Raw genomic sequence first — 22231 nt, 5'->3', positions numbered from 1 at the left:
TGAAATTAAAACCATGCATGGTATTTGATGTAAGAAAATGTGAATTTTATGAAAAAGAAGCATTGATATTGAAAGGAACAGCATATTGGGTAATTTAAGTAAAAAATATAGTGGTAAAGATAAGGAAGCAGTTGGGAAATGGGTAAAAGATTTGGAGTGACTCTCAGTAAAGATGGAGTAGTGATAGCAGACCTTACAAAGGCTAAACACATAACTCAGTATTTTCAAACAGAAAATATGCATTTCATCTTTTGAGGAGCAATTAAATATCATTTTATGTTCCTGGATTTTTGGAACAAGTACAAGATTTTGTAAAGCATTAAAATGCTTTAACAGTTAAATATCAAAAATGATATTTAACTCATTCTGTAGAACAGAGAACATAGCTAGTTAAATTTATTCTAAATATACTTACCTCATCTAAAAATAACAGTTCAAAAACTTGCTCTCTGATTTTTTTCTAAAGACTTATGAATATCATGGCCCAGAGATTCATGTTAAATCATTTTGTTCCAATGAATGAGAGAACATTTCCAGAAATTTCAGGCTTGTCAAAAACATTAGTCACCTATTTAAAAATCCATTACCATGAAATCTAGCTTTTAAGGAAGAAATACATTTGTCAGCATCGCTTGTACACATTAAATGTTCACCTAAAAAAGTTCTTGTCATGTTCCAATGGCACAAATTAGAAATATTCTCACTGTTTTATTTTTGAAGTTTTGAATTTATTATGATGAATTTGCTCAAATGCATTCACAGAGTATTTTTTAGGGAAAAAATGAAATATCTGCATTTTTAGCCTTAACTTAAATTGTAAAATCAAAGGGTTTGTCTATAAAAATTTTTTTTTTTCTGATCTAGCAAGTATGGCAGGCTTGAGGGCCTGGCTCTGACTCAAGTGGGGACTTAGGAACTTCATACATTTCCCTAAGGTGAGGGCTTTGGTTCCGAGGGGCATTCCTGACCTGATTGATAACTTGTTAACTAAACAATCAAATTGATAAAAGAGGCATGATTATCACCTCTATTCTCCTTAAATGGCAATCATTTGCCTTTACTCATGAGTTTCATGGGTCTTTCTATGTTATAGCATAAATATGAGTTCTAAAATGTAGTGTCCTAGAGGATTTATTTTGGTATATGCTATAGGCTTAAAGAAGTTTTCATGCACCTCCAACATTATAAAGTTTCAATTAACATAGTAAATAGCATAATGAAAAGGTATAATGAAATAGGTCATAATGGCTTTTCACAGACATGCCAAATAGATGGGTAATGATTGCATTTTCTATCCTCATCTTAGTTTAAATCACATGTCTATCTCAATAAATATTGAGTAATAGGCCTCAGACCTGCAGTCCAAACCTAATTTCTGTGTGAGATTTGAAAGGCTTGTGTATTTTTATGTGTGGAATTTTAAAAAAGTTCTGTACTGACCTGGCAATTTAGCTTGTATAATGACATAGGCTGCTGAATTTCTTTAAGAAGGGAGAGATAGAATACAATTAGGAAGTACTGAAGATTCATCTACAGGATGAAACTTGCTAGAATCAATCATATTACCACATTACTAGGAGGTAGCAGTTCACTATTTTTTTCAACTACTAGTGATTTTTAGATATTTTAAATCTCTTCAGCAACTTGGAGTTTAAATTTTCCCCTCAAATAGTCTCTTATTGTCAGTCATAATTCTGACTCCAATCCCTAAGAAAGATTCGACACATGCCTTTATTTCTCAATTTCCACTTGAGAAAATTAAAGAGAGAAGCCAAGAGACATATGCCTAACCTAGGTCAGAATGGAACAGTATTTCCCACTACTGATTCTAATGTTCTCATTGTATTAGATAGAGCTTTCCTGATTTCTAAGGAATAAATATTTGCCAATAAAATATTTTGGATGCATCTTGTCCTGATTTTGAGCTAGCAAAAGAATAAAGAAGATAAGGAAGACATACTAGACGTAAAATACTGAAAATAAAAATGTGCATTATTTCTCTCTCCCTCATGTAAAGCTGCATTCATAGTTCTCACTTCTAAAATAATTCAAACAGGTAAAGCAAGATCCACTGGAACCTCTACAGACTCCTTTGAAGTGTTTAGCAGGCAATGGAGAAAAGGTCTTTTTTTTTTTTTAATACTGTGATAAATTCTGTTTTGTCTTAGAACCTACATAGAATTGAAAACTTGTGAATACTTGTATTCTATCCACATCAGTAGAGAGTTAGGGGCATCTTACTCTAGCAAGAATGCACACTCTATTGGTAGTTACTCAAAGACATTTTAGAAAAACACAAGTGGGAAGAAATGAAATAATATGACAAATAGAGACAACTATTATTTTAATAAGTTCAAGTTCTATGAATTAAATTTTATTTTGAAAATCTGTGTGCCATAATAAGGGCAAGTTATTTAGTGTTTTAAGTATTTTTTATTCAAACAAATAAAGAAAATATTTTATCAATGCTCTGTATTTCCACCAATGATTAATCTGACATTAAATGATGGTGTGTTAAGCATTCACTCTTATTTAGCAGTGAGGGTCAAGATAGAGACCTATATACTAATATTTTGTAAGTATTCCTCTTGAAGAATACCACAGTGCTAGAAGATTCAATATTGGTTTTCAATATTCCTAAAATTATGAAGGAAGCATAGAAGAAAATATTAGATTGTGTAATTAGCTATGTAATAAAGCTTTGTGGCAAATTGAAGTTGGAAGTTTTATACTGGAATCATCATCTTAAAAAAGATATTTCTATATGGGTCTTTGCTGTGCCTCTATTCATGGAAAGAGTGGATGTAGGAAATGTATATGACTTTAAGGAAAACAGTGTAGGCACAGCCTGGCAAAACATCCAAAACTGATAATCTTGGGGTGGAGGAAGTGGGCAGCAGAATACTCAGTTCTTTTTTCATCCTAATTTTTTTTACACAATTAAAATGCATAGCTATACTTTGACAAAGATCCAAACACAGGAGCTTCTTGTTTATATAGTCTTATAAGCCATCTCAAAATTCTTGAATTAAATTCTAGAATTTGTCATATAATCCATTCCTTTCAATGCATTTTCTTCATGTATTCCAATAAATTACTCTTGTGGGTCTGTGGAATATCCAATATACTACTCTATATACTTAAGTTTGCTTATTTCCCTGAATCCTTGGTGTTTGAATTGTGCTGATATTCCTGTTTTTGGATTATGCATTTAGATATTCAGATGATCAGAAAACGTCCTTCTTTTTTGTTCTCCTTTCTGTTCCCAACGTGCTTTAATTTTGAGACCCACTCTTCCCTCAATTGTAGAAAAACTACAGTGATTTTCTGAAACTAATTTAGATTTTAATGTGATATGTCCTTTTCCTAACTCAGATTATTTATTATTTATAAGCCATTTACTTAGTACTTATTCTTTATTTAAATATATTTTACCTTGTATTGTTAATTTTCATTTAAAAGTTGCATGCATATTTATGACTTAATGCATAACTAGATAATAAGTAAGATCAATTTGTTATACTTTTCTGTATTAATTTTATATTTTAACTTTATGAGACACAGTAAATTTGGATTTTGGAAGTGAACTCTTCATACTCATTGCATGGGCTAGTTTCTTCAGATGCAACTAGTTTTGTCAATTCATCCATATTCCATACTAGAATCTTCCTCTCTTTGTGCCATTTCATAAGTAGGGCTGGAGGCGTGTAGTATATTTCTTTGACCCGCTGATTTATCCAAGCTGCAATATATATTCATCATTCGCTGAGCAGTAGGGAATGTCTGGTAAAAGCGCCTAGGCTTCATTCAGACATAGTTCGAATGTAACCTCCACAGGATGTATGTTTTTCCCAAGTTCGGTCTGGTTTCTCTATTTTTTTGTTCCTTTACTTAAAGCTTTTCTGCAATCTTATAGAAACACCCAATTTTAAAATTTGTACAAAAACGTGATTTTTAACTACAGTTAATTATATTTTATGTGTATTCCACATTATTTAGGTATGAAATTTTGACCTTTTATAGATTGGTAGTGACTTGATATATTAGGTAAACAAACATATTTATTCAAAATGTGTGCATTTTCTTTGGAGTTGCAATCACTTTTATAGCTTTTGTTCTATGTTAGTCATCACAGAAGTATTTACAATTGGCACTTAAAAACTGATTTCCTTTTAACTTAAAAAAGTATTTGAAATGAAAAGTCAAAACTCCAGAGACAATAAAATCAATGGCTGCCAGGGGTAGTGAACAGGAGAGGTATGAATAGGCAGAGGAGGGAATTTTTAGGGCAGTGAAGAATATTCTGTATCATATTATAATAATGGATATATGTTTTTATGTGTTTGTCAAAACCCATCATATATGGAAACCAAGAGTGACACTTGAAGTAAACTATAGACTTTGGGTGACTAATATCTCATTATAATCTATATGTCACAACTTTATGTCAGAACTTTATGCAAGATAACATGCAAATTGCTTTCAAAGTAAATGAAAATAAAGAGAATGCACATATAACTACATTCTGAGGAGAGTGGTGTTGTGAAAAATAATTGTAAAAAATTCTGGAACTTCAACACACACACACACACACACACGCACACACACACACACACACATACTGCATTTCAACATTGAGTGGTAAAGTTTGGATATAAGAGGAAAGATGAAGCCTAATTATTTGGAGCTCTTTATCCCAACAAGGATGAACAACCGTCTGTAAGCTCATGCTGGTGTTATACAAGAAATTTTGCAATATCTTGTTTTTTTCCCCTTGACTAGAAGTCAAATAATATGAAGAGTATTGCTCCAAATATGATGTCAGATAGTAAACCTCTAACTGCAAGAACACTAGCAAGACATACAAATATGCCAAAGACTTCAGATTGTCTCCAGTAAATGTCTGGAATAACCCAGAATCAACATTACCCCGGAGGGTATGTCTTATGCTCAGCACAGATGTACTGTCTTCTGACTTCTATTTCCTCACCTTCAATTCCACACATGGTGGTTTATTCTTTTGTTCCTTATGTTCATCAATTCGTGGTCATAGCATGTCCCATCTTCATTTTTTATTAATTGTGGTTCAAATTGGATACATTGTTAAACAGCAGGGCATTTCAGAGACTTAATTTTCAGAAGATGGAGAATTAAGACAAAGAACTTCTCCTTCTGACACTGAATCACCAAAGTAATGTTGAAAAGAAAACCAAAGTTGGAGACATCACAATTCTGGACTTCAAACTATATGACAAAGCTGTAATCATTAAGACACTATGGTACTGGCACAAAAGTAGACACATAGTTCAATGGAAGAAACTAGAGAACACAGAAACAGACCCATAAATGCATGGCCACCTAGTCTTTGACAAAGCAGGAAAGAATATATAAAGAAAAAAATATCTTCAGCAAATGGTGTTGGGAAAACTGGACAGCATCTTACAGAATGAAACTGGACCATTTTCTTACACCATACATGAAAATAAACTCAAAGTGGATGGAATACCTAAATGCAAGATTAAAAAAAAAAAGAAACATCAAAATCCTGCAAGAGAAAACAGACAGCAACTTCTTTGACCTCGGCCACAGCAATTTCTTATAGGTCATGTCTTGGGAGGCAAGGAAAACAAAAGCAAAAATGAACTATTAGGACCCTATCAAGATAAAAAGCTTCTGTACAGCAAAGGAAACAATCAACAAAACTAACATAACAGGCAACCAACAGATTGGGAGAAGATATTTGCAAATGACATATCTGATAAAGGGTTAGTATCCAAAATCTATAAAGAACTTCTTTATAAAAACATTATAGAGGTCCTTCAAAAAGTAAAAACAGAATTACCCTATAAGTCAGCAATTGCACTGCTGGGTATTTATCCAAAGGATACAAAACTGATATAAAGAGGTACATTCACCCTTGAAATAGTACTGTTGATAGTAGCACTCTCAACAATTGCAAGTTACGGAATGAGCCCAAGTGTTCATTGACTAACAAATCAATAAAGAAGATGTGATATAAAATCACACACACAATGAAATACTACTCATAAGTGAAAATGAATGAAATCTTGCCATTTGCCACATGGATGGAGCTAGAATGTATTATGCTAAGCAAAATAAGTCAGAGAAAGACATATAAATGATTGCACTCATGTGAAATTTAAGAAACACAACAGATGAACATAGAAAAAGGGAAGGAAAAATAAGATAAAAAAAGAGAGGGAGGCAAACCATGAGAGACTCTTAAATATAGAGAACAGACTGAAGGTTGTTGGAGGGGAGGTGAGTGGAGGAAAGGGCTAAACAGGTGATGGGCATTAAGGAGAGAAATTGTTAGGATGAGCACGGGGTGTTATATGTAAGTGATCAGTTACTGAATTCTATTCCTGAAATTATTATTACACTATATGGTAACTAAGTTGGCTTTAAATTTAAAAAAAAATAAATTATCCTTCTGTGGTATTGTAAAGCTTTAATCCAGCAGCACATTCTTAGGCCCTTTTTACAGTGGATTTTTATGTCTGATATTCCATAGCAATGTCCTCATTTTTTGCATAATTCCTATTTTTCCTGGGACTATTGAGCCTTCCTGTGCTTCTCTCTATTATCCTACTTAAACATACTGAAAAAATATATTTCTAACAAAGAAATTTGTCACCTGAAAATATAAACATATATATAAATTTGGAAATAGACAAAGATTTATAGTTAATAAAAAAACTAATAAATATGAACAGTAAACTTTTTGAAGGGATTTAAATATTTTATTTTCATTTGTTCTTGCTCTTTTATACTATCTTCATTTGTTTTAATTTTGAATCTTAAATGTATTGATTCATTATGAGAAAGATAAACAACATTAAAGAATAAAAAATGAGGGGCACCTGGGTGGCTTAGTCTGTCCAACTCTTGATTTCAGCTCATGTCATGATCTCATGGTTTGTAAGTTCAATCTCTGCATTGGGCTCTGTGCTGATGGTGCAGAGCTTGCTTGAGATTCTCTCTCTCTCCTTACCCCCTGCTTGTGCTCTTTTTCTCTCTCTCAAAAATAAATAAATAAATAAATATTAAAATAAACTTCATAAAAAAGATAAAAAATGAAAAAAAAATGGAAGTTGCCATTTTACTTCTTTTCCAAGAGAAAACCACTCAGGTAGTTACACATGTGCTCACCAGAACTGTTTTACATCCTTCTGTTTCCCTCCTTCACTCTCTTTCTCTGTCCAACCCTGCGGCTAGCTAGCTTTCTTTTTATGATCTAAATGTCAACCTTTTACATATATGATATTATGGTATATATTTGAATATAATTTCATAATGGAAATTTTTGGCTATTAAGTAATATGCCCACTGATCAGATTTGGATATAAAACAATTGGCAGTTAGTGCCCACCTCCCTGCCTGGCTTCAGTTCTTGATTGGAAAAAAGCTAACATTTCATGTTTTTAGGGTGGGCAAGAGATGTCTGGAGGTGAGAATGAAGCTGAACAGAGAAACAGGAAGTAACTCAGGCTTGGAAAGTTGGGAGGTAAATGATGGGTTGATTTCCCAGTAATCTTGTGGTCCAAATGTCCCTGGATTGGATCAATGAAACTAGTTCCAGAATAGTAAGAGAATTCTTAGCTAGAAATCCTAGAATTACCCCATTTGATATTTAACCTGAAGAGGACAACTATCAACAGTAGCTGCAACCAACAAAGAACTGGCTCGCTCATGCAGTAGGATTATGGAACTCGGGTTGGAGACAAAGCAGGCTCTTTCTAGTCATTTTAGTAGCTTGAAATTATGTGAGTTGGTGTTTTGTATGACTGAATGTTATGGGTTCCTTTTGTGATGTTATAGCAGGGCCTAACCTAATTAGATGTGTTCATGTCAGCAATAGAGCTCAACCTCATTATAACATTCTTTTTGATTAGTAAACATTTATTGAATTTTTTTCAAAGAGAGTCATAAACACTACCAGTTAGTAAGATGTTTCTTGGTGTGTGTATGTTAATCTGTTATTCTTGTCTGTTTTGGTACCTAAATTATGGCAGCTCATATAAAACATTGAAGATTTCCATCTCTTTTCTAGGCTTTGGATAGGTGTAAAAAGAAAAGAAATTGCCATTTTTTTACCTACATTATGATATTTCTTAAATCAATATGCCACTTATGATAAAGGTGTTAATTTAATTCATAGTTTAATTTTTCTGCTTTTCAAAGAAATCAATCCAAATCAATACTGCCTTCTAAGATCACTCATTTCCTAAAATTAAGGATATAGACTATCACTTTTTGAAGGTCTGGTATATGATATAAAATCTAGCACCTTTGGCTGGATAGATCTTTGATCATATTTATAATTTGTCATACAGACACTAACTCATGAAAGTTTTTACCTTTTAACTTAGGTTAAGTTTGCTCATTTTCATGTTCTTAGTGACATGTTGTCAAAGTGTTAAAAGTTTATTGGTATCATTTGTCAAAATTTTAAATTCTTATTTGCCTCATATTTCTCTGTATTTTTATTGATCTTTCATTTGATTTTTATAAGTTTATACAGCTTATTCATCTTTTAAACACTCAAAATAATAGATAACAAAAATAAATCACTTTAAATCTCTACCTGAATATATACATCCATAGTCACTTAAATGATAATTTGCGTATAATTTCTATAGTTAAAATTATCTTCCTTCAAAATGTTTAGAAATTGCTCCACAGTTCCCTATTATTTGGCACTGAGAATTCTATTGGTAGTCTCACTCTTTACTTCATAAGGTATTTGATTTTTCTCTCTGGAAACCTGCAAAATTTCTGTCATTTCAGTTCAAAGATTTTAGAAGTGATGCTTCTGATTTTGTTTCTTCTGTCAATATTCTTGTCTCACAATTAATGAGCCCTTCTGATCTGGAAAAAGTGAAAACTTTCTACAATACTTATGGAGGATTTGTTATTATAACCCTGGTTTTTCTCGGAGTGGACTTCCTTCCACAGCTCTGTTGGTGACATCTGTATATTTGATTATCTTCATGTCTCTCCATTGTCTCAGATAGGGTTTTCTGAGATATGCCTAATTTTCCTTCAATCAGAAATTATTGAAATTGGGATTTTTTAATAAAATAAATTATTGTAATTGGTATAGTCAGTATGGAAAACAGTATGGACGTTGCTCAGATAATTAAAAGCCCAAATATCATATGACCTAACAATTTCACTTCTCCATACATATCAGAAGGAAATTCAATCAGGATTTCAAAGAAATATCTGCACTCCCATGTTCACTGCAACATTATTCACAATAGCCAAGATACGAACGACTTAAATGTCTGTTGATGGAAGGATGGGTGAAGAAAAGGTGATGTGTATATACACAGCGTGATATCATTCAGCCTTAAGAAGGAAATCCTGTCATTTGTAACTACATCTATGAAACTGAAGGACATTATTCTAGGTAAAATAAGCCAGACACAGAGGCACCTGGGTCGCTCAGTCGGTTGAGTGTCCAGCTTCGGCTCAGGTCATGCTCTCACGGTTGGTGGGTTTGGACCCTGCATCAGGTTCTGTGCTGACTGCTAACTCATGGAGATATGTTAGTCAAAAGGTACAAAGTTTCACTGATGCAGGATGATCTCAGGAAGAGCATGGTGACCATAGTTAATAATACTGTATTGTATACTTAAAATTAGCTAAGGGAGTAGATATTAAGTGTTTTTGCCATATACAAAAAAGCAGTCCATATGTCTGATGGTGAGTGTGTTATTTAGCTTGATTATGATACTCATTTCACAATGTGTATGTTTATCAAAACTTTGCATTGTACACATTAAATATATATAGTTTTCATTTGTAAATTATACTTAAGTAAATCTGCGGTGAAAAAGATAACAAAATAAAACAAAGCAAAAAGAGATAAAAGACAGTATTTGCTCTATGTCCCCCAGTTGTTTTCATTCAGCTGACTGGACCATTTTCTCTTTTGCTCTTGATTTTGTTTTTAAGTTTTTCCTCTTTATTCTTGTTAGCATTTTGAGAGAAGAATAAGTTAAAGGTTAAATACTTAAAGCTTGAAGTAGAAATTAAATACTTTTGATTTGCAAGAATTTCTTTTATTTATTAAGGATATTTATCCTTTATACATAATTTCTATTATATTTTATGAATTATACTTGCTTTAAATTTTATTTATAGTGTTTTTTATATGCAGAAATATAGTTTATGTAAGCTGCCCTATTATTCCTAAAGGGTCCTATTTTTTTTTCAGTTTATGTAGAGATTCTCCTAATATTATATATATATATATATACATATATATATATATCATAAAGATTTTCCAAGTTTTTAGGTAGAAGATTTAATTTCATTATATATGCATTCTATCTATCTTTCTATTATCTACTATTCATCCATCCATCTATCTACATTTCTATTTGTTGAGCATTTACTATCTACCTACCTACTTATATACCTGTTTAGGCATCTATTATCTAGTTATACTGAAATAATGCTTTTGAAAATATATTAAGTATGCTTTTATTTATTTTTCAAGTGATAAGAGTGTTTATTAAATAACCTCTACTGCCTCACATATTATTGTACACCTCACCGACTGCATACCACATATTTTCTTAGGCCCCAAGAAGATGAAGACAAAAGGGTAGATACAATTTCATCCTTAAGGCACTTACAGTATAAAATGATACATTGAGAAGCGCCTGGGTGGCTCAGTTGGTTAAGTCTCCGGCTTCGGCTCAGGTCAGATCTCACGTTTGTGGGTTCGAGCCCCGCATCAGGCTCTGTGCTGACAGCTAGCTCAGAGCCTGGAGCCTGCTTCCGGTTCTGTCTCCTTCTCTCTCTGCCTCTCCCCCTCTCATGCTCTGTCTCTCTCTGTATCAAAAGTAAATAAAACATTAAAAAAATTAAAAAAAAATAAAATAAAATGAAACATTGGTAAACAGGAAAATGGATGATCAGGAAATACAGCTAACTATCAACAGTAGTGTTTCCCCAAATTCTGTATGCACACTTTGTTGAATTTATTGTACTTTCCTTTTCACTAGACAATGACTTTCCTAAGAGACATTCTAAAGATAAGACCATTAAGCAAAGACAACAATTTTTTGACTCTATTTATTTATTTTGAGAGAGAGAGAGAGAGAGAGAGAGAGAGAGAGAGAGAGTGAGAAAGAGAGCGAGAGCAAGTGGGACGGGGCAGAGAAAGAAAATCCCAAACAGTCTTCACACTGTGGAGCCTCATGCAGGCCTTGAACTCACAAATCGTGAGATCATGACTTGAGCTGAAGCCAGATGCTTAACTGACTGAACCACCCAGGTGCCCTAAAAACTTTTTAATTAAACATGAAAATTTTTTTTCCAAGTCTAAGATAGGAATTTTTAGGAAGATTTGAGTCCATGTTATTTCTCAGATTAGATTTAGATCTTATCAATGGGAAATGGAAAATAGAAATGGAAAGAAATACAAGTTGAGCTCATGGGCCTCTCTGGAGTCTTATTTCCTAAATTATTAAAATCTCTATCCCAAGTGTCATAATTCAAAGGGGAGTAAATAGGACCATTGATTCAGGAATAGAAGTAGCCTGTGGAGTGAGGAAGACTTATTGAGCCCTAGGGTTACCTATAAACTAGTGAGGCAAACAAAGGTTTTCTTTTGGTTTTTCAAATGCTGTAACTATGATGTTCCTGTAGTCTAGGAGAGATTTGTACTGTTGAAGCAACATAAAAATATGGTAGAAAAAAAACATGGACAATGTAAGTTAAGACAAGATAGGATGTCTAAGCCTCTTGGAAGTGTGCATTAAAGATAAAACCCAGTGGAGAAGCTGCCAACCATGCTACTCGTGATATTAATATTATTTGAGGTATAAGAATTTGCATGTGGAGGGGCACCTGGGTGGCTTAGTCGGTTAAGCCTCCGACTTCGGCTTAGGTCATGATCTCACATACATGGGTTCGAGCCCTGCAATGGGCTCTGTGCTGACAGCTCAGAGCCTGGAGTCTGCTTCTGATTCTGTGTCTCCCTCTCTCTCTGCCCCTCTCTGTTCATGCTCTTTCTCTGTCTGAAAAATAAATAAAACATTAAAAAAATTAAAGAATTTGCATGTGGAAACATGCCAGTGGTATATGAAGAATCGAAAAGCTAGTGGTCAGAGGAAGGGATAACTAGCAAGATTCAAATTTGGAGAGTGGCAGAAACCATGCTATGACAGGTCTTAATAGTACATTGTTGAGTTGCTATCACTTGATGACACTGTAAATATGTCTTTTAGACCAATTTTCAGCATATTATTATTCTAATTCAATTTTTATCCCTTTACTGATATATTATTTTAGGATGAAGTTTAATTTTTATTCTTAAAAATAAAATTTAAGGTTTTTGTAGTTGTGTTATATTACTGAATTTAGACAGAATAAAGTTGATATTTCTCATTAATAAGTCTTTCTACCTGTGAAGCTGTTATATTCCTACTTTTAGGGAATTGTTCTTTTGTATTCCTGTATAGATTATGAAATCTTACACGGGTCTAGAAAATTATTTTCAAGGATTTTCCTTCAATCTGTAAATGTTTTGATATAATTGTGAATAAAATCCTTTTAAAATATATTTCCTGAGTGTATGATAATCTTGTATATGAAATGTATTGCTAACTATTTATTTTGTACTCAGCCAACACTTGGTGCTATAGGTTAGTTTCATACTTATCTTGTAAGCTTTTGAGCTTTTTAGGAAAGCTTTGTATATATAAAAATATAAAAAACAAATTGTTCTTCTTATTCTGTATTTATCATTTAATTTGTTGAGTTTAATTATTTATCTTTATTTTGTTTCTTAAAATTCCCAAACTAAAGCAGAATAATAATGGTTTGAGTGAGATACTTTAAAAGAAATAAGTTCTCTAATATTTAATATCATATAATTGAAGATAATTTTGATTGGGATTTCACATTAATACTATTCTTCAGTTAAACAACATAGTTTCTAAAGGTTTATAATTTGTCAAATAAGACCTCTACTCACCCCGTTAGAAACAGAGATTTGATTTCATCAATTTTTGAGATGACTTAAATTCTTATTATGCTTTCAATTCTAATAATACTTAGTAATAAACTGTTCTTTCATACACCCAAATTTAAGTACTTATTATGCTGTGTTATAAACAGTGTTTAACTATCTTCATCTTCTACTAATCTCAATTAATGGAAAATATTACTTATATCCACTTCAAATGAAGTGTTTAGTAGTATGCAAGCATTCATTGAAAGAATATATGAATAATTTCCAGTCTGTATCTTTAAACTTTGGGTGTATTTGGTATTTCTTACCACTGAGAATCTTGATCTCTTTGCTTATGATCAACTCTCTAGGAATTATAGTGTTTGGTGAAATTCTTCTATGTGAACAGAAATAAATATTAACATTTTAAAAATAATTATGATTTGTGGAAGAACCTGAAGTAGTATCATCCCTAGAAAGGGAAGTTCACTGCTAACCAAACAGCAAACTTTTAAACTTTTTTATGCTTGTCACTAAAAAAACTGTCTCAGAATAAAGTTCTCAGGAATTCAAGTCTAAAATTGGAATTGGGGAAGAAAAGTTAAATCTGTTTCCTCTTGTCCTTCTTTCTATTGTCTTAGGAAGGAAACCCAAGTACCCTTGCTAGCTTTCATTAGACACCTGATCTCTCTTCAAGCTCCTTTGAGGAAAGTTCCTCTGTCAACACAGAAATAGAAATTGCAGTAATTGCCTGCCACATATTTTTTAAGCTCTATGGGGCTTAAACTCGTGATATTGAGATCAAGAATCTCATGCTCTACTGACTGAGCCAGCCAGGTGCCCCTTTCTGACACTGTTTTTCTTCCCATGTTCATTTTGTTCTAAAGACTTCTTGTTCCCCCGATTTGCATTGGACTTGTTCCTGCCTTCATAGATAAGTTAGGTTGGATTGCATTGTTCTATCTTCACCATGCTTGTTGTGTCCTCTTTAGTCAGCAAATACAACATATCTCATATAACCTATTTCTAAGAATAGTTTTGTACGGAGTCAAATATCATGAAATGGCTACTTTATTTGTTTTAAGAAATTTCCCTTTTATCAGTGCCCAATGATTTTATCCACTCACATATAGTACTTGTTTGGTTTTATAACAATTTTAGGGATGAATGTCATCCTTCATTCAGGGAGCATAGGAAAGTAAGCACATGATTTGTACAAGTGCACTTGTTTTACAGCTCAAAGCTTTTTATCAGGAATCTTTGACAGCCAGGTCAATAGATTTAAAACCAAATACAAGGACTTTCTAGAAGGGTACTCAGTTAAGAAAGAAAGATAAAATATAAGGAGCTCAAGTACAGAGACAGGATGGAACTTGAAGTGTTCTAGATTTACAAGGACAAGTCCAAAGTTATTCTGAGTAATTCTATTTTCACTGCTCCCTCTCCATTTCCTATCCTGTTCTTTCTGTCTTCCTTCTATTGTAGAATACTACACATTCTTCCTTGAAAGAATCAGATTAACCAATCTGCCTTTAATTTCAAATTGTTTGCTAAATATATCAGCCTACAACATTCCTTTGAAAAAAATGGAATGAAGTGCTTAAACTGTAGTTGCCTGAACATAAATTCTAGGAATTTTGGTATCAAAGTTAAGAAAGATCTACTATCCATTTTCTTCTTTGGATACTCCCTTTGGGATGGTGTTGTCTTTGCATAAACGTATTGCTAAAGAAGAGAGTCTTATGCTTTAATATGCAGTGAATTTTCCACCACATAGAACAGGTCTCCAAACAATAAAGTTGTGTGTCTGTTTAGGTTTAGATTTATTTAGGCATAGCTTATACTGTGAATTTTTTTATCTTTTAAAAAAATAATGAATGTCTGATATATTTCTAGACCAGAGGCAATTCCTGATGTGGCAATATACTGATTTTCTCGACTCTTTGACTCTTGAAATGATATTCATATGTCAAAACTCAAATATCATTTTTATCGAATAATACATTACCTTCCTAAGCAGAGTTAACCAATTCCCTCCTTATTTCCAAAGTACCTGCATGATAATTTCCCTGATAACCCATGTATAATAATTATACCAATAGCTTGTATTATTTCTGTCTGTTGCATATCAGAAAGTTAGGTCCTTGAAAATAGGCACTATTTTATATTTCCTCATTTTCATAATGCCTGGAGATCTATTCTAAATGAAGAATGAATGAAAAATGAATTAATGACTATAACAAAATGTGGTGTTTTACTAAGCCCATTTAAAAAATTAAACCCATCGGGATGTCTGGGTGGCTTAGTTGGTTGAATGTCTGACTCTTGGTTTTGGCTGAGGTACAAGGACTTTATATATTCTAGTATTCCACTTTTCTTCTCCTTGGGCATCCCAGTTTCATATTGTACACATACTTGCTCAAGCTGTTTTCGCCACACTGGCTTCTTGAATATACCAGTGACGCTTCTGCTCTAGGGCTTTTGGACTACTTCTTTGTTCTGCCTGAAAAGCTCTTCCCTCAGATATTAGTTGACTAAGTGCTCACCTCTTTCACATTTTAGCTCTAATTTCTCAATGACATTATTGCACTTTCAAATGTTACCTGTCATTCTGAAGTACCCATACCTTTCCTATTTTTGTTTCCCACAGCCCAAGGGATATTCTATCATTGCCATACAATTAACTTATTTATTATAGCTATTGTTCATTGCCTGTCTGCCTTGTTCAATGGTAGCTCCGTAAGAGAACTATCTTTTTAAAAATATTTTTTCACCATTATCCCCATGACCCTAGAACAGTGCCTCACATATAGTAGGAGCTCAAAAAATATATGTAATTGTTTTTAATGACTGGAGGAATGTTGGCCACTCTACATTAGACTGGAATGTCACACATTATTTGAAAAATAGAGTATGCTAATGGTCCTCCTACCTTAATATTCTGCATTGTAAGCCAGAAGAAAATAAGGATAAGGAAACTACCATTTATTTATTACCCAATGTTTAGCAGGCAATATGCTAGAAGAATTATTATATTCATTGGACTCTAATAACTCTATAATAATAACAATTTTACTGAGGAAGCTGAGAATAAGAGAATTAATATAACTTATGGTCCCACCTGGAAGTGTTAGAATGCCTTAGGCCTCCTTATTCTTCCCATTATATTGTAGAGTCTAAAAATATTTTTTAAATAATTGGAATAATTTCCAAAATAGGTGTCAATAAGTTGTGTAAATCCTCTGAAAATAGAAAAGGAGCAATTCCATCTCTATTGTATATTGGCCTAAAAGCAGGCAGGTGGGGTTAGAGGAAGGAATCTATTTGCCTGTTGATTAGAAAGTTACTGCTGCTGTTTCTGTTAGATTACTGCAAATACATCTTCACCAAAGAGGGGGAAAAAGTGCTAAAATTTTTAATAAAAAAATCCTGCAGTGACAGCCAGTTCAATCAAACCAGCATCAGAGATGTATACCACAGAGTCTTTTTAATAGGTTGTTCTGATAGGGAGTTAAATTTAGACTTTACATTTTCAGATGAGTGAAGACTTTTATTTACAAGTATATCTTTGTGCTCACTTCGGCAGCACATATACAAGTATATCTTTGGCAATCTTTGCCAAATATTATGATCTTAGAGATACAGCTCTCAAAAAGTCTTTGTTGCTTCATGTAAACTAGAAATAAAGTAGGCTTAAATTTTTTGCTTTTTGTTTTTTGGTTTTTTTGACACTCATGTATGGATCTCTTTCTGACTACATACAGACATCCAAATGTCATAGAAAGTCCCTACAACCCTATGGCAAGCTCAAAATTGATTTTTATATGGATTTGGAAAAATGATGTACTGCCTATTCAATCTTATAATTAGAAAAGGGCTAGAGTTAATAATCTTTTTTCTTTTTTGATTTTTTTACATTTATTTATTTTTGTAAGACAGACAGACCATAAGGCGGGGAGGGGCACAGAGAGGAGGAGACGCAGAAACGGAAGCAGGCTTCAGGCTCCAAGCAGTCAGTACATAGCTCGATGCAGGGCTCCATGCAGGTCTTGATGCAGGGTTCCATGGAGGGTTCGAACTCACAAACCGTGAGATCATGACCTTAGCTGAAGTTGGGCACTTTACCAACTGAGCCATCCAGGCACCCTAATCTTTTTTTCTTTAAAATAGTGAGTTCCCCTTCAGAGTAAAATCAATTGTCTTCTTGGTTGATCTAGAATATTTTTCTCTTGCATAATGAAATGACATTCTCAATAATATTTTTGATGTAATGTGCCCATTTTGCCATAACTAATATCCTTTTGACTGATTTCCTAATGCAATAATATTATGGTGTGGGATAGTGGACCAATCATTGAGACAGGTATGACTGCTACATAAAAAAGATTGACCAGTTTCACGGTGTGTCCAACTCTGGTTTTTCCTTTTGTTCTGTTAAAATGCGCAATAGTTCATAGTGAAGACTGTGTATAAAGATTTGTTTTAGATGGCAGAACAAAAACATAAATAACTCTTTCGCATTACTGTATGTAAACCATGTTATTATATAGGTAGAGGATGATCTTTCACATATTTGGAGACTTACTAGATTTTAGTTTCTTCATATAAAAACCTTGTAAGTAATGTCTTCCAAATTGTGAATCTTTTTATCTAAATACACTTAGAAAAAAAATTTAATGATTTTTTTTAGAGAGAGAGAGAGAGGGAGAGAAAGAAAGAGAGAGAGAGAGAGAGCTTTCAGAGGAGGGGCAGAGAGAGAGGAAGACACAGAATCCCAAGTAGGCTCCAGGCCCTGAGCTGTCAGCACAGAGCCCAAAGCAAACTCAAACCATGGAACATGAGACCATGACCTGGTTGCTTAACCAACTGATCCACCCAGGCTCCTTTAACTAAATACACTTTTTAAATTTATTTGCAATTTACTTAGTCTTCACATGATTCCAGTTCTTTGAAATTGGTTGTCTTTCTTAGGACCCAGTATCAGGTTTTATATTGGTAAATGTTCCATGCATACTTGAAAAAAAGGTAATGTTGTTGTTGGAAGTACTCTGTCTATTCCAGTTAAGTAAGGTTTCCTTATTAGGTTGTTCAGTTCTTCAACTTTACTCATTTCTTTTTTTTCTGGGTGTTCTATCAGAAATTGAGAGAGATGTGCTAATGTCTCCAGCTATGACTGGTGGAAACCCATTGTAGCAGGGGCAATGGAAGTTTTAAAAATAAAATCTAACCCGGGGAAAGGGGGAGTAATACATGCCAGGCCCAGAACTACAGGAGAGGAGGAAGGGGAACGCTGTTAAAGACCATACCCCTGAGACCCACTGACACAGAAAATGCACACCTGCTTTGGCCTCCCCATCCCCTAACCAGCATAACAAGGTCCCGAGGCAAAGTCACAATGGAATCTGCAGGACACAGACTCAGAGGTGCAGTGCAAAGGGAAAACCTAAAGCTCAGAGCGGAACTAAAATTTAGAATAACTGCCAAACACCTAAAAGTAAGAAATTGCTAGCTCAATATCAGTTATTAATTTACTATCATTATTCTAGAATTCCCATTTGTTCCTGTGCTCTAAAAAATTATCAGTCTGCTATTTCCTTGAACACAACACAGTTAATGTTAAATTCATAAGTGCTAACTCTTCACTATTCTGCTCGATTTTTTTTGTGTCATCTTGTCTTTAGGACTCATTCTTTATTGATGGGTTCCAAAGAGAGTGTGTGTGTGTGTGTGTGTGTGTGTGTGTGTGTGTGTGTGTATGTGTATGTATATACACACATATATATATGTATAATTAGAAGGGACTTGAGGCTTAGGATGATGATATCTTATTCAAAAATATATTACTTTGGTTCTCTCTAGGAGACAGAGAAGCTAATAGATCTAGAATAGTTTAATCTTACTGGGGATTTGGGGGCACCTGGATGGCTCAGTTGGTTAAGCATCTGACTGGTTCAGGTCATGATCTCATGGTGAATGAGTTCAAGCCCTGCACTAGGCTCTCTGCTATCAGCAAGGATCATCCATCCTTGGATCCTCTGTCTGCCTCTCTCCCTGCCCCCTCTCCTGCTTGTGCTTGCTCTCTTTCTCTCTCTCTATCAAATAAATATTTTTAAAAATCGTACTGGGGATTTAGATCACACACCCCTAGACTTCCCACCCTGTGTATTCAGGTTCATTTACAATTCATTTTTTTCTGATAATATAAACCTTTTTATAGTTCTTGCACAAAGCATAGTTATTTATGAATTTCCCCCTTCTTATCAGATCCTGAATACACTTTTTTTCTTTTAAAGTATTGGCAGAAGCCTTTGAACCAGGCTTACCTGCCTGAATTTTCTAACTTCCCTGAGTATTAGCCTCTTAGTTCTGCATTGCCTTGTAATTATTTCTATTAGCTCGCAGTTTGAAGGTCGGTCTTTATTTGTTAGTCTGTCTTTGCTGTTCTAAATGTAGTTTTATTTACATTTCCAATATTATGAGTAGGGTTAAGCATTTTGCAATAGGTTAATATTCCATGTGAATTTATTTTTTCATGGAATGCCTGTTGATATTCTTTTTTTTTCTTCCAAGATTTTGTTTAAATTCAAGTTAGTTAGCATACAGTGTAACAGTGATTTCAGGAGTAGAATTTAGTGATTCATCACTTACATATAATACCCAGTGCTCATCCCAACAAGTGCCCTCCTCAATGCCCATCCCCCATTTAGCCCATCCCACCCCACCTAACACCCCACCAGCAACCCTCAGTTTGTTCTCCATAGTTTTGCGTCTCTTATGGTTTGCCTACCTCTTTGTTTTTATTTTATTTTAGTTTTCTTTCCCTTCCCTTATGTACTCTTACTAATGATTAGATTGAGGGTGTGTATTTTGGCAAAAATACCACTGAAATGTACCCTTCTCTGTGTATTATATCTGAAAGGAAACGATCTTCATAGTCTTCTAACTGATGATATTAATTTTAATCAGTTCGTTTAAGACAGTATCTACCAAGTTTCTTCATAATGAAGTTACTGTTTTCTCTGGTATTAATAATTGAGGAAGATACTTTGAAGTCATGCAAATATGTTCCCCCTCCTCAAACATCTAGTTATTAGTATCAGCACCTTTCTTTCAGCTGCTATAACAAAAATACCACAGAATGGTGGCTCACAAACAACTGAACTTTATTTCTCATGGTTCTGAAGGCTGGAAGTCCAAGATCAAAGTGCCAGCATGGTTACATTCCGGTGTAGGCTATTTTCTGGGTTGCAGAATGCCCACTGCTTATTGCATTCTCACACTGTGAGGGGACCAGGGTGCTCTGTTGGGTCTCCTTTATAAGAGCACTAATTCCATCCATGAAGCCTCCACTCTTATATCTAAGCACCTCCCAAAGACTTCACCGCCTAATACCATCACATTGAACACTAACATTTCCACATATGAATTTTAGGGGAGACATGGACATTCAAAATATTGTAGCAACCATCCTTGGAGGTGGCTTACAACAAATCATACTATGGGGCTTGCCTAAAGGAAACTTTCTATTTTTCTCTCAACATTTTAAAAATGAAATCTTTCTGTTTCTTCTACCCTATTTATTTGGGTGATCCTTTATTTATTTCAGCATAGACTCATTATATTGATGTTATTCTATAAGTTATAGTCTAAACTATAGTTATTTATATTAATGCTTTTACTTTTCTTGTTTCTCTTGTTCCTCACTTTTCTTCTTTCTTACCCCTATTATTATAATTTGTATTCTTTATCTTATATAAACACACACACACACACACACACACACACACACACACATTTTCTGTTATAACTTCTTTGTTGAAGTTTTAAAGCTGAAACTCAATCCCACACCCTTGGGATCATGACCTGAGCTGAAATCAAGGATTGGACACTCAACTGACTGCCCAGTGATCCTGTTTTTGTTTTTTAATTCTCCTTTTAACTTCTCTGCTTTTTCTACCATCTCTTTTCTGAGATGGGCTGCACTAGATTTATATAATTCTTTGAAAGTTTTTATTTCAATTTGTTTCTTTTAACTATTTTGAGATACAGGGTTATAATTTTTATCTCCATGGTGGCCACATTTTTATGGTCTGTCTTTTTGTTGACTAATTTTGTTTTTATGTCATGTTTGCATAGGTTAGTTCATACCCTTTTCTTGTTACTTATGGTAGTTAGATGGGTGCCTTGGACATCTAGCTTCCTGTGTAGGTCGAAGAACTTCCAGGATTCAGAGCTCATGGTTCCTTCCTGACTATTAAGTGAATTCTCACAATACAGTCTATGTTATGGTCTATTCTGGCTCCAAATCTAAGGTTGAAATTTCAAAAATTTCTGCCAAATTTATTTTCCTTATACATTTTTGTTTAGGGTGAGCCAGAAGGGAGATTCTTGTGAGATTTGGATGGTATTGACTTCTTGTAGCTGACACAGCTATAGCTCGGAAGAACGTTTGGGGCTGCAGTCATTCCACCTTTTCCTGAACACCTCTTCAGTGCCTCTGACTCGTAAGACAGGTATGTGTGGTTGGCTCCTTGATCAGAAGACACCAGAATTTGCAGAATACGCTATCTCCAAGGACAAAGACAATTATAATGGACATGGGTTTAGTTCATCTCTTGAAGTTCAAGCTTGTATTCTTGGGATTCTTTCCTGCTTGTGATTATCTCTTCCTGTCCCATGCCCTATCAGTTTCAAGCCCCAGCCTTCAACACTGAAACATGACCTTAAAGAGATCACTTAGCCAGCCAGATTATGCAACTGCATAAACCAAATTCCTGCATAAATTACACATCAAAATAAACCAGCTTGAATGGGTTTCCACTGACCAAATATGAGAAATTTTGTACACTAAAATAATTAAGAGAGTAAAATAATATCCATGGAATAAAATCCTATACACTTACTAATGGCCCTTTTGTAATTAATTTTAGGGACAAAAATAAATAAATGAATGAATAATATTCTCCCTTAAATTACTAATTAATTCAAAGGGGCATAGGAATTACCTATTAGACACTGAATTTAAATAAGCAATGAAATATTCCTGTTTGATTCAGTGAGTATCCTGTTGCTTTCTCCTTATTTTGATGTTCAGATTTTCACAGATTTGGCCAATAGGAGTCCCTTGAAGCTGGATCCTCTTTAGCTACATTTCTCTCATACTTTTTGTAATTTCTTAGCCATTTCCCAAAGATCCCTTATTCCTTCAGGTGGAGAATATTTCAGATTAACTGTGTT

Source organism: Suricata suricatta, chromosome 7 (assembly GCF_006229205.1).
Source record: "Suricata suricatta isolate VVHF042 chromosome 7, meerkat_22Aug2017_6uvM2_HiC, whole genome shotgun sequence".
NCBI lineage: Eukaryota > Metazoa > Chordata > Mammalia > Carnivora > Herpestidae > Suricata > Suricata suricatta.
The sequence above is the reverse complement of the archived record's forward strand: the minus strand, read 5'-3'. Positions refer to the sequence as shown.